Genomic DNA, 15,124 nt, shown 5'->3' on the forward strand with positions numbered 1-15,124 from the left:
GTTCAAGGTCAAGGTCAAGCTCATAGTTTAAGCCCGAACAGCAGCACCAACACACCCTCTCCCAACCCACTACTAGACTGGAGTGAAGATGGCGGGCGCAGCAGCCGCTTTTAAAAGCCTCGCGAAATCCGGCACCGGGAGATGACGTTCTGACCACGTGGACGGACCCGAGTCAGGTGGGAATCTCCGAGCGCTGCTCGGAACCGGGCTCGCAATGATGACGTCCGTGGGGGCTCGGATCTTTGGAATCCGAGTCTGCACATCTCTACTTATAACCAACACCTATAGACATTGACTATTTAGCACTCAGCTGTAAAACATGTGGCACAATTTGGGTGTATAGACAATGGCTAGTATTCAACATTTTTTTCCATAATTTCCGATCAACATGGCTCTATGTCACTCCCTTGCAGCCAGCTTGGTGTACAGAGTTCATTTGTAAAGTCTAAGCTGACTTGACACATAAATCGGACTGTGGACAGAAATCCAGATGGGTTCCTCTGATGAATGACATTCATTTTCTGTTGTGGGAGAAAAAATACAAACTTTGAATATGACAACGTTTATGTACCTATTCAAATAAAACATTAAACATTAAAGTGGTATACTGAATTATTGCTCCCTCCCCATAAAGGCCATCGTAATTAGTATTGTGACTATGGGGTGTAATAAATTGTAAGTATTAAGTACTCAAGTTGTGGTTTTCGTGGGTCCTATGTGTACGACTACAAGAGGTCTAACTGGGCTCTATTAACGAACATTGCAAAGTGCATTCTCTTATCCCCTTGCCCTGACAGACCGCTGCGGTCACCCACAAAGGTACGTAGGTTCCTACTAAGGGACCTATGGACTAAAGGGACCTACATAGGTCATACTTATACTTCAAAAAAGGCTTTGTGGAGTGATACCCCGCTGGCCTATTCCTGCATTTATCAGGACTCCATACATTTCTCTACCATATTAATACCTTTAATAAATTCCCTTTGAATTTTATTTATTGACCATCTCTCTATCTGTGTATCTTATTCATTCATTCTTATCTTCAAACAACTACACATTCACACATACCTTTAGTGCATCACAGGTGAGCGCAATCTATCCAACTCTTTTCTCTATACTGACTATGGGGTGTGTCAGAGTATATAAAGAGACCAGAGGTATTAAATATATAGAAACACCAGGAAGTCACGGAGATGTCACAAATATACAGAAATCTCATGTACCACACCTTGGCAGAAGTACTTCAGTTGACTAATATAAGCAAGCTTGGACCTTGTGAGACAGTCTTGACCTTGCCAGTAGTTAAGTGGAGGCAAAACTCGGGACTGTAGAAATGGCAAATCAGTGACAAGCTAGGCTTACATCTGAGATGGAGGCTTTGAGGGTTATTCAGAGCTGATCGCTGGGCTGCAAATTCACAGGCAGGATAATTATCAATCGACTGCGCAAGCGTACAGATCGTATCATGCATGCATGACACCATCCAGCGATACAATCCAGTGTCTTTTTTAATGGCAAACCATTTGCAAATTGATTGACAGGAAGCCGTTAACTGTAGTTGTATCCCAGAAGTTTACTGGGAGTGTCAGGAAAAGCGCAGGCATCCTCAAGCGTTTTCAGGGAGGGTGTGTGATGTCAGCTCCGGCCCTGATCAGTCTGTTTCTATCGCACTGGCCGAGTAGGTCCTGGGTTGCACACAGACTGGAAAAATCCTTTGATGGCAGTGGCATATTTATAATGGGTGCAATGTTGGCGGTCTGCACATCCGCAATAGAGAGTGCTCAGACTCTAGTACTCTGGGTGGCGGGGCACTGCGGCTGGCAGAGAAGCGGGGGTGCACACTGGCCTTTTCCTCTCCTAAAGCACATAGGTTTGATGGTGAGTTGTGAATGGAGGTGCAGCTAATCGTCGATCTGCGATATTTTCACAACCTTTCTCAGGGCAGGATTTCACTGTGGCAAGGGGGTGGTTATCTGACCGCAAGGCTCTGCAAATTAGCAGAGAAGTGATCTGGTCTGACTAACCCCCCTTGTTACAGTGAGCACTGCGGGGACATGATCTGAGACTGAAAGTGTTCCAAGTACGACACTGTCAGTTTGAAGTACAACAAGAGAAAGAACAGGGACTGGTAACCTGACTAAAATAAAAGGATCTGGGCTTTTCTGCCAACATGGCTGCCTGCATACTGTAGCTGGACTGCCAATGCCATGCTGATTTTCTCCTCACGCTGCATTTTAGATCCATCACATTGAACCTCAGACTTCAGAAACCTGCACTGGTCCTGCAGTCAGAATGCAGGACTGGCTCCCTGCAGCGACCTGTGCAGCTGTGGAGCCTTTTATTCATGTCCCCATGTATGACACACAGCAGATGGTGTAGGGAGATGTACAGTACAGCTAAATCCAGACCCACAGCTGCGAGAGATCAGCATGACTCAAATGGTCCACACTCCATAATGCTGGACCGGACCGGCTCCCTACATTGACTTTTGCTGCTGTGGAGCTCTCTGTGCCTGTCACATACATGCGACAGCTGTCACATAGCAAACTATGTAGGTAGACCTACACAGCTGCCTAGGTCTCTGCAGGTAGCTGGTCCAGTCCGGCGCTTTGGGGTTCAGACCTTTTCAGCTTTTATATAATCCTGTTAGCCTTGTGGGATTATCTTCTCTCCTTGTTTGTTGCTCACTGCATTCAGTCACAGGTCCCCATCTGGCTGCAAACTTCCTCATATGGCAGAGTTGGACACATCCTGCACTCTGCTAGGGACCTACTCAGGCCACATATCAGATAGCGGTGCAAATGTAAACATGCTCCACATCTTCCACCTTGCAAGATTGGACACCTTCAGTCCCTTGTCACTACATCCTTGTGGAAACCTTATCAGGCTATGGAGATGATGTATAATTTAAAAATTGTTGTGTATGATAACATTCATTGATAAATTAATATTATATATTTCTGTCATGTGCACTAGCGCACATAGACTTTGTGATTTACACTGCCAAAGATTAGGCTACACTGGGTCTCCATTGTTAGCAGCCACACCTAATAGCTGTTGGCTGCAGACCTACTACCTGGCGATGATTAGACCCCTCTTTTCATTTCCACTGCCACTGTTCCTCCTGTGGGGTTGAGCACGGGATCTTGGATTCAGAAGAATGACAGGAGCATCCCGATGCCAAACCATCATTGGTAAGTAATAAACAAAATAGAGAGTATCTGACACAAGTGCACTTAAAGCATCCAATGTGTTGACCCCCACACCACCAAATAACAATGTGAAGAAGAAGTAGGTTGGTGTTCCCTCCACTAGCGCTAGAAATGTGGATAATACATCACTATGTGATGGGAAAAGATCCTCTTCTCCGACTACTGGAGAACTGGAGTAACTTCAGTCCTCAAAATCACATAATGCAATGGTAAAACCCGGGAATCGCTATCAACATATGGGATACAGGCAATAGGTCCTTGTCCAAACACACTCCCCAGTCCAGGATCCAAATGCATTTTCGACCACCACTGTGGTCTTTATCAAGGAGAATGTCCATTAGTCACAGTACCAGCCTTAACCAATCATAGGACTTAACCCAAAAAATTGACATATACAACCTCCAATCCTAAATCAGCAGTCATCCTTATCCTATCAGAAACGTTAGGTCATCGGACTTAACTTGCAGTCAGCGGGACCTGACTTCCGGGTAAGTGTGGCCTTTGTATTGCGGTGCACCACTTCCGGGAGAAGTACTTCCGCCATACGTGTCAATTTGTGGGACCCGGCTACCAGCACAGTGTAATGAAAGAGGATCCCGCACTTCCGCCTGAAGTATCAATGATCCAGTACTCCCTATCCTCATGTAGTTGCGGCTCCCCACTTCCGGCCTGGACGGCATTGTTATCAAAAATGCCCCACATCCAGTCACGGGGTTTTCTGATCAGGAATATGTGCATAGATCATTCCTTTCTGTCTCAGCCTCCTTCCCAAGATTAGATAATTTTGAAGGGTATGAATACCTGATAGGAAATATATAGTCCTTCGAATGAAGGGGCATTAGGTGTTAGAGAACAATAGTATACCCCTCAAAAACAAATAAACTGACAATGTATAATGTATAATAAATATGTCAAAAACATTATAGTTAAAAAAAACAAGATAAGTAAAAACACACATAATAAAAAATATACACATAAAAATAGTGCAGAGGATAAATAATCAAAAAAATAATTTCAACAAAGTCTAAATTAAGACACCCAGGTTTAAGTGTATTAAAATCATAATTACACTTAATTTCCTCTAGTGCTAAAATGGTGGCAAGGTTTCTACTTCTGATATTAGTGGAGACTTGTTTAACCCCTTCAGTAGTGGGGCTTTTTATAGGGAGCGCTCCACATTGGGCACGTTTTTTCTGGGGAGCGCTCCTTAAAAAAAAAAACACTGATATGTGTCCCCAGTTCCAGGCAGTGCAGCTGAACCCTCAATCAGCCGCTGCCTATCCCTTTGCCCCGGTGCCCCGTCCATACATGTGGCAACGCAGCTTGTCATAAGCCGGCGCCGCAGGCCATAATGCAACAGCCAGGGGAGGCGGGGTGAGCCAGGGGCACGGCGGTGGAGAGGGAGCCGGGCAGAACTGAAGCCAGCTGAGTTTAGCAATAAACTTAGCAGCGCTGCCCTGCACTAATCACTGGCAATCCTGAGAATTTTCCGGGCTTGCCAGCCTGTTCATTAAGGCAAAACCCGGAAAATTCTCAGGATTACCAGTGAAGGGGTTAATGCCCATAAACCTGATAATGTGATCAGTAGAGGACACATGTTTAATTTTGAAATAGCGGGGTAACAAATGGGATTCTACCCCTTTTCTTATATTGTTAAGGTGTTTGCCAATATGGACTTTGAGAGGTCTTGAAGTACGACCTATATAAAAAATATGGCAAGAACACTCAAATGCAAAAACCACGTTCTTGTTGCAAGTAATAAAATGATCAATGGTGTGGTATTTGCCATTAGTTTCAATTTTCGCATATTTCGTAACCCCATTTTTCTTAACCCCTTTGCAACCCTTACAACTCCTGCATCTATGGAAACCTTTGGTAGCAACCCTTCCCATAGGTTTGGCAGAAATAAGAGCACTACGTACTCTTTTATTCCTATGTTATGGGCCTTGTTATTGATAAACATGGAATGATTGGGGAAGTGAACCCCCAATACGGGGTCCTTCTTTAACCCCTTCACGACATTTGACGTATATATACGTCATGGCCGGGAAGTACTTCCCGACCGTTGACGTATATATACGTCATGGCTTAAAACTGTCACTGCGTCTAGAGACGCAGTGACAGAGGGACGATGTCTGCTGTCCCTGACAGCAGACATGTCCGTGCATGCCCAGGGGGGGCTGCGATGCCGCCCCCCCGTCGGCGATCGCTGTGATTGGCTGTTCAGTGTGAACAGCCATTCACAGCGTTTTCTGTGTCACCGGCGAATAACGTTCGCCGGTGACACGGGATCGGAGGTGATTGGTGCTGTAAAGTACAGCACCAATCACCGCGGGGTGTAAGGGTGACACTAGTGTCACCCCACCTCACCCCGCCCGCCCCCAAAGGCCGTGATTGGTTCGTCGGACCGACGGACCAATCACAGCCAAGGAGGGGGGTTTAAACTAACGGTGACTGCACTGCAGACGCCATTCCGGTCTGGAATAGCGTGCAGTGCGGTCACCGTGCCCAGCTGCCGCCAATACTGACCAGAACCCATCCAAATACTTACCTGATCACTGCCTAGATATTGCTTATTCTTGTGACATCTTGTGACATCCTGTGACATCTTGTGCTGCTGCGAGTTATTAGATAGAGAGAGAGATAGAGAGAGATAGAGAGAGATAGAGAGGCCTAGTGCTATATTTTGTGCTGCTGCAGTGTGATAGAGCTATAGATAGAGAGATAGAGAGAGATAGAGAGAGAGAGATAGAGAGAGAGATAGTGACAGATAGTGACAGATTGTGCTATATATTTTTTATATAACTGAAAGAGATATAGAGAGATAGAGAGAGATAGAAAGGCCTAGTGCTATATTTTGTGCTGCTGCAGTGTGATAGAGCTATAGATAGAGAGATAGAGAGAGATAGAGAGAGATAGAGAGAGAGAGATAGTGACAGATTGTGCTATATATTTTTTATATAACTGAAAGAGATAGAGAGAGATAGAGAGAGATAGAGAGGCCTAGTGCTATATTTTGTGCTGCTGCAGTGTGATAGAGCTATAGATAGATAGAGAGAGATAGAGAGAGAGAGATAGAGAGAGATAGAGAGATAGTGACAGATTGTGCTATATATTTTTTATATAACTGACTGCTGCCCCCCCTTTTGTGCTGATCAGTATAAATTAACTGATCAGCAACTTTTTGGGGGCGCAGGTTTTTTTTTTATATATAGATATACCTGTCAGTGCTGCTGCTGCAGTGTCATAGAGTGATAGATAGTGAGAGATAGAGAGATAGAGAGAGATAGTGACAGAGTGATAGAGAGTGCTAAATTTTGTGTCTGCTGCCCCCGCCTTTTGTGCTGATCACTATATCTGAGGTGATCAGCAACTTTTTGGGGGTACAGAGGTTTTTTTTTTTATATATACCTGTCAGTTGCTGCCAGTTGCACTGTCAGTTGCACCAAAGGTTGTGCACCTGCTGCCCCTCACTGGTAATCAGTGTCGCATCACTGATCACCTTTTTTATTTTTTGTGAGTGCTGTGGGGTCTTTTTTAAATTTTTTTTTTACACACACTGTGATTTTGTGTGTGTCCTGTGGCCACTGTGCGCTGATCAGTGACGTACATCACTGATCAGCTTTTTCGGCACAGGGTTGATCTATTTTTTTTTTTTTTTGATCAAATTCCTGTTGCCTTTGAGCGCTGTTCAGTGACGGACGTTACTGACCAACATCTGTGCTCAATTTTTGGCGCAGGACCTTTTTTTTTTTTTAACCCCTTCCATTTTTTTTTTTTTTAACCCCTTCCATTTTTTTTTTTTTTAACCCTTCAATTTTTTTTTTTTTGTATTTTTTTTTTCTGCACTACATACACACTACACACTACATACCCCCCGGGTTGAAATAAAGTTTGTACCCCCCCCTACACTATACACGTGTTGAAACATTTCACTACCAGTAACACAAAAATATAAATGGCATCCCAAATGTCATCCCAAATGTCGTCCCAGTCATCCAGGAGAATGTATTCAGTGGAGGAGGCATATGCCATGCTTGCCTCTGACTCTGACACAGCCAGTGAGGCAAGCGGGGAATTTGAAGGATTCGTCTTAAGCTCTTCTTCCTCCTCTGGTGATGAGGGACCCCCTCAAAGACGCCCCCGTAGAGCAGCTGAGACCCCCCCCCCAATAATTGATCTCGTATGGACCCCACCACCAGACAATTTTGAGCCCCAGGTTCCTGAGTTTTTGGCCATCCCAGGAATCCAATTTGATTCAACAGGTCTCAGAGAAATTGACTTTTTCAAATTATTTTTCTCTGATGATTTTATAAATTTAATGGTGGACCAAACTAATTTATATGCCCAGCAGTTTATTGCTCAAAACCCCACGTCATCATTTGCTAGGTGGACCCCTGTAGATGCAGTAGAGATGATGACGTTTTGGGGTCTGGTGTTACACATGGGCATAGTAAAAAAGCCACAAATTAGGCAATATTGGAGTACAGATGTTCTGTACAGCACCCCATTTCACCGTATGGCCATGCCCCGGGCTCGTTTTGAGGCAATCCATAAATTTATACATTACACCGATAATGCACAGTGCCCACCCAGAGATGATCCCACCTTTGACAGGCTATTCAAAGTCAGGCCGGTCATTGATCATTTCAGTGCCAAATTTGCAGAGCTATACATCCCTGATAAATGTATTAGTATCGACGAGTCCCTTATACATTTTAAAGGAAGGGTTAAATTCCGCCAGTACCTTCCCAGTAAGAGGGCAAGGTATGGCATAAAAATGTATAAGCTGTGTGAAAGCACCACAGGGTACACCCACAAGTTTAGGGTATATGAAGGGAAGGATTCAAGAATTGAACCACCAGAATGCCCCCCCTCCCTCGTAGGTGTTAGTGGAAAAATTGTCTGGGATTTAATGCACCCCTTCCTGGATAAGGGTTATCACCTCTATGTGGATAACTTTTACACTAGCATCCCCCTGTTTAAGGCCCTTGGTTCAAGAGGTACAGCAGCTTGCGGTACTGTGCGCAAGAACCAAAGAGGCCTCCCCAAAACGCACATTGCCCAAGTAATGAGAAGGGGTGAAAGCAGGGGAATATGCACCGAAAATATGTTGTTGGTCAAATATAAGGACAAGAGGGATGTCCTTATACTGACAACAATTCATGGAGACAGTACCACCTCCATCCCTGTACGAGGTACCAGTACCCACACCTCAAAACCAAATTGTATCCTAGATTACAATAAGTACATGGGCGGAGTGGATCTTTCAGATCAGGTACTGAAGCCGTACAGTGCCCTGCGGAAAACAAATATCTGGTACAAGAAGCTGGCCGTGTATATCATCCAGATGGCACTGTATAACGCTTACGTGCTATTCCGTTCTACCGGCCAGAGGGGGACATTTATGCACTTTCAAGAGGAAGTCATAAAGAGCCTAATATTTGGGAATCAGCAGGCAGAGGGCCCCAGTACTTCTAGTACTGGCCCCCGTATTGTACCAGGGCAGCATTTTCCCAACGAAATCCCCTCCACTGCAAGAAAGGGCAGGACACAAAAAAGGTGCAAAGTTTGCTATAAAAAGGGAATAAGAAAGGATACTATTTTCCACTGTGAAACTTGCCCCGACAAACCCGGCCTATGTATAAAGGAGTGTTTCAAAATATACCACACATCTATGGATTATTAGGTTCATCATTTCACCGTGCTTCGGGGGTCTTGCTAATGCCACATAGCACCCACCATTCATTCCACCAGAATCTGAGCTGCAAAATCCAAAAATCACTCATTCCCTTCTGAGTCCTGCCATGCACCCAACTGGTATTTTTTGGTCACATGTGAGGCATTGCCGTACTCTGGAGAAATGGGGGCACAGATTTTGGGGTGCTTTGTCTCCTTCATTCCTTGTGAAAATGAAAAATTTTGAGCCAGAAGTACATTTTTGTGTAAAAAAATGTATTTTTTTCATTTTCACTGCCCAGTTGTACCAAAATTGATGAAACCCCTGGGGGTTTGAAATGTACACTATACCCCTAGATGAATTCCCTGAGGGGTGTAGTTTGCAAAATGGGGTCACTTGTGGGGGGGTTCCACTGTATTGGTAATGCAACATAGCACCCACCATTCATTCCACCAAAATCTGTGCTCCAAAATCCAAAAATCACTCCTTCCCTTCTGAGTCCTGCCATGCACCCAACTGGTATTTTTTGGTCACATGTGAGGCATTGCCGTACTCTGGAGAAATGGGGGCACAGATTTTGGGGTGCTTTGTCTCCTTCATTCCTTGTGAAAATGAAAAATTTTGAGCCAGAAGTACATTTTTGTGTAAAAAAATGTATTTTTTTCATTTTCACTGCCCAGTTGTACCAAAATTGATGAAACCCCTGGGGGTTTGAAATGTACACTATACCCCTAGATGAATTCCCTGAGGGGTGTAGTTTGCAAAATGGGGTCACTTGTGGGGGGGTTCCACTGTATTGGTAATGCAACATAGCACCCACCATTCATTCCACCAAAATCTGTGCTCCAAAATCCAAAAATCACTCCTTCCCTTCTGAGTCCTGCCATGCACCCAACTGGTATTTTTTGGTCACATGTGAGGCATTGCCGTACTCTGGAGAAATGGGGGCACAGATTTTGGGGTGCTTTGTCTCCTTCATTCCTTGTGAAAATGAAAAATTTTGAGCCAGAAGTACATTTTTGTGTAAAAAAATGTATTTTTTTCATTTTCACTGCCCAGTTGTACCAAAATTGATGAAACCCCTGGGGGTTTGAAATGTACACTATACCCCTAGATGAATTCCCTGAGGGGTGTAGTTTGCAAAATGGGGTCACTTGTGGGGGGGTTCCACTGTATTGGTGCTTGGGGGGTCTTGCTAATGCGACATAGCACCCACCAAAATTCCACCAGAATCTGAGCTGCAAAATCCAAAAATCACTCCTTCCCTTCTGAGTCCTGCCATGCACCCAACTGGTATTTTTTGGTCACATGTGAGGCATTGCCGTACTCGGGAGAAATTGGGGCACAGATTTTGGGGTGCTTTGTCTCCTTCATTCCTTGTGAAAATGAAAAATTTTGAGCCAGAACTGCATGTTTGTGTAAAAAAATGTAATTTTCCATTTTCACATCCCAGTTGTACCAAAATTGGTGAAACCCCTGGGGGTTTGAAATGTACACTATACCCCTAGATGAATTCCCTGAGGGGTGTAGTTTGCAAAATGGGGTCACTTGTGGGGGGGTTCCACTGTATTGGTGCTTGGGGGGTCTTGCTAATGCGACATAGCACCCACCAAAATTCCACCAGAATCTGAGCTGCAAAATCCAAAAATCACTCCTTCCCTTCTGAGTCCTGCCATGCACCCAACTGGTATTTTTTGGTCACATGTGAGGCATTGCCGTACTCGGGAGAAATTGGGGCACAGATTTTGGGGTGCTTTGTCTCCTTCATTCCTTGTGAAAATGAAAAATTTTGAGCCAGAACTGCATGTTTGTGTAAAAAAATGTAATTTTCCATTTTCACATCCCAGTTGTACCAAAATTGGTGAAACCCCTGGGGGTTTGAAATGTACACTATACCCCTAGATGAATTCCCTGAGGGGTGTAGTTTGCAAAATGGGGTCACTTGTGGGGGGGTTCCACTGTATTGGTGCTTGGGGGGTCTTGCTAATGCGACATAGCACCCACCAAAATTCCACCAGAATCTGAGCTGCAAAATCCAAAAATCACTCCTTCCCTTCTAAGTCCTGCCATGCACCCAACTGGTATTTTTTGGTCACATGTGAGGCATTGCCGTACTCGGGAGAAATTGGGGCACAGATTTTGGGGTGCTTTGTCTCCTTCATTCCTTGTGAAAATGAAAAATTTTGAGCCAGAACTGCATGTTTGTGTAAAAAAATGTAATTTTCCATTTTCACATCCCAGTTGTACCAAAATTGGTGAAACCCCTGGGGGTTTGAAATGTACACTATACCCCTAGATGAATTCCCTGAGGGGTGTAGTTTGCAAAATGGGGTCACTTGTGGGGGGGTTCCACTGTATTGGTGCTTGGGGGGTCTTGCTAATGCGACATAGCACCCACCAAAATTCCACCAGAATCTGAGCTGCAAAATCCAAAAATCACTCCTTCCCTTCTAAGTCCTGCCATGCACCCAACTGGTATTTTTTGGTCACATGTGAGGCATTGCCGTACTCGGGAGAAATTGGGGCACAGATTTTGGGGTGCTTTGTCTCCTTCATTCCTTGTGAAAATGAAAAATTTTGAGCCAGAACTGCATGTTTGTGTAAAAAAATGTAATTTTCCATTTTCACATCCCAGTTGTACCAAAATTGGTGAAACCCCTGGGGGTTTGAAATGTACACTATACCCCTAGATGAATTCCCTGAGGGGTGTAGTTTGCAAAATGGGGTCACTTGTGGGGGGGTTCCACTGTATTGGTGCTTGGGGGGTCTTGCTAATGCGACATAGCACCCACCAAAATTCCACCAGAATCTGAGCTGCAAAATCCAAAAATCACTCCTTCCCTTCTAAGTCCTGCCATGCACCCAACTGGTATTTTTTGGTCACATGTGAGGCATTGCCGTACTCGGGAGAAATTGGGGCACAGATTTTGGGGTGCTTTGTCTCCTTCATTCCTTGTGAAAATGAAAAATTTTGAGCCAGAACTGCATGTTTGTGTAAAAAAATGTAATTTTCCATTTTCACATCCCAGTTGTATCAAAATTGATGAAACCCCTGGGGGTTTGAAATGTACACTATACCCCTAGATGAATTCCCTGAGGGGTGTACTTTGCAAAATGGGGTGACTTGTGGGGGGGGTTCCACTGTATTGGTGCTTTGGGAGTCTTGCTAATGCAACATAGTACCCACCATTCATTCCACCAAAATCTTTGCTGCAAAATCCAAAAATCACTCCTTCCCTTCTGAGTCCTGCCATGCACCCAACTGGTATTTTTTGGTCACATGTGAGGCATTGCCGTACTCGGGAGAAATTGGGGCACAGATTTTGGGGTGCTTTGTCTCCTTCATTCCTTGTGAAAATGAAAAATTTTGAGCCAGAACTGCATGTTTGTGTAAAAAAATGTAATTTTTCATTTTCACATCCCAGTTGTACCAAAATTGGTGAAACCCCTGGGGGTTTGAAATGTACACTATACACCTAGATGAATTCCCTGAGGGGTGTAGATTGCAAAATGGGGTGACTTGTGGGGGAGGTTCCTAACTTTTAGCACTTATGGTGCCTAGAAACCTACATGGTGCCTAAAAAAAAATCTCATAAAAAGGAGGCTCCAAAATCAAGTAGGTGCTCCTTCTATTATGAAGCCTGTGGTTTGGTCAACGTGCACACTAGGGCCACATATAGGATATTTTTGAAAACAAAAGAATTGGGGGAATCAATTTTTAGTCACATTTCTCTAGTAAAATCTACTGTATTCGTTAGAAAAATGTATTAAAATTGAAACTCTGCAAAAAAAAAGAAATTTTGAAATTTCACCTACACTTTGTTTTAATTCCTGTGAAACACCTAAAGGGTTAACAAACTTCCAAAATGCTGTTTTGAATACTGTGAGGGGTGCAGTTTTTGAAATGGCATCATTTATGGGGGTGTCTCACATACAAGTCCCTCAAAGTCACATCAGAACTGAACTGGTCCCTAAAAAAATCAGTGTTTGAAATTTTCATGAAAATTTGAGAATTTGCTATTCATATTGTAAGCCTCCTAGTGTCCAAAAAAATTAAAAGGAAGTTGAAATAATGATGGAAACATAAAGTAGACATATGGTCTATGTTAGTTATTAACTATTTTGAGTGGTATGATTATTTGTCTCACAAGCAGAAAATTTAACATTTTGCAAATTGCTAAATTTTCCATTTTTTCACGATATTTTGGTATTTTTCACAAAAAAACACAGACTGTATCGACCCAAATTTACCACTAATTTGAAGTACAATGTGTCACGAGAAAACAATCTCAAAATCACTGGGATAAGTAAAAGCAAAAAAAAGTTATCCCCACTTAAGTGAGACATGTCAGATTTGAAAAAAAGGGCTCTGTCATGAAGGCACAAACTGGCTCTGTCATGAAGGGGTTAAAATGCTCCAATTTAAAAAAAAAAATCTATAATTTTATGTTGAGCATTAAAAACTGTAATAAAAGCCCACATAAAAAAATCACCCGATGTAGAGGTTTCCTTCTCGTGTTCCTTTATAAGGTCAGCACGATCATAACCACTCCTAATGAATCTTTCAGACATATTACCCACGTGCCCCTTTAGATCCGCTCATCTGTAAAGTTACGTGTAACTCTTTATAAACACCCACCTACTTCTTCTTCATCATAGGTTCGTATTATAACCCCCTCCTAACCCTAACCATCACTACCTGCCACCTAACCCTAACACCCCCTCCACCACAGTCTAACCCTAACTGTACCCTCTTAGTACCAACCTAACCCTAAAAATTCTAAGTGACTAATAAGACCAGTATTTCTATTACCGGCACCCAGAGTGTTGGTATGTCAACTGGGGATACACCCACCCTATTATACACTGGGCACTCTAAATGTTTTCTAGCCTGGGATATCCTATGTGTCTGTGTAATTTAGCCATCTCATACCATGTCTGCTGACATCTATCAGGCTTGACATCACAGTGTGATACATTATGCTATTGGATTGACACCAAGCTATGCTCTTCAAAGACCCCTACTGTGCTAGATTTGAAATGCTGTGTGCATTCTTGGTATGGACTGACAGAATCGATGATGACTCATGCTGCAGTACACCAAATTGAGCCCATTTTTAACAGGCTTGGCGGTCTAACTTTTTTAAATGGAGAAGTGGATGATGTCTAAATATCCTATTGCAGCTCATTCAATATTCTATACATTGCCTGGTGGTCCCAAGTCTACCACATGAAATGGTGATGCCCTTGACTGATAAAATAGGCAAAAAAAGGACCTTAAACCTCAAAAAAAGTAAAAAAAAATAAAACACACTGACCCACAGGAAAAAATAGAACATAATTGCCCCAGGTCCCCACAGAAGGCTGAGCTGTTTATAGGCATGGCCATAGAGGCAACTGCAGTGGTTCTGGGTGGCCCATCTTACAACCAAAGGCAAAGTGAGGAGCTGCAGTGCCCTGAGCAGACACATGCCATAACACCCTATCCTCTAGTGCAGACATGTTCCTGGGTAAGGACATATCCAGATTGTGGTGCAGAGAAACAGCATGAGTACATAAAGGGCACCACCCACTATGTGTTAAGTGTATGTTCTGGAAGCCGGGGAGTGGTTGCAGTAAGTCTCTGGGACTGTTTGGCAGGGTGAGTAATTTTTGGCCCTTGTGCTGGGTGGATAATGATTATCAAAAGGCCATGGGGGGGGGGTAGTAAGGCAGATGGTGTATATCCTTGGGTTGGGGGTTAATGTATGTCTAGGGGGCCAGGGGCAGGGTGGGAGTGTATGGCTCTGGGGCCAGGCAGGTAGTTTAGGTCTCTGACTGGTCCCAACTCTCTTTCCAGGCCCTGGACTCCAGTCTTGGCATTCACCACCCAATAGCTGCCATGGGTGGGCCTCTCCTATCTTGTGTTGACAGATTCTTCCTCACTATAGAGAATTACCAGAACGGGCTTCCTAAAAAGCATTCTGTTCCCCTTCTGATTTCTATTTCTCTTCTTCACCGTTCTTTGGGCCTTTGGCATGAGCATTCAAAAAGGAGTGTGGCCTTGCTGGATGGGGGTGTGGTCCAGCAGTTACGCACCAAGACTTTGGCTGCGCCGCTGGCTCGTTCTCAGTGACAGGACCTGTGTGCTGTAGATAATATCACAGCGGAGCACCTGGCTCTCTGTCACTGAGCTGGCATTTTGGTGTGCAGCACACCCCACCCACACCACCATAGTGATGCCTGTGGAAGA

This window comes from Crinia signifera, chromosome 6 (genome assembly GCF_055691185.1).
Source record: "Crinia signifera chromosome 6, ASM5569118v1, whole genome shotgun sequence".
Lineage (NCBI taxonomy): Eukaryota > Metazoa > Chordata > Amphibia > Anura > Myobatrachidae > Crinia > Crinia signifera.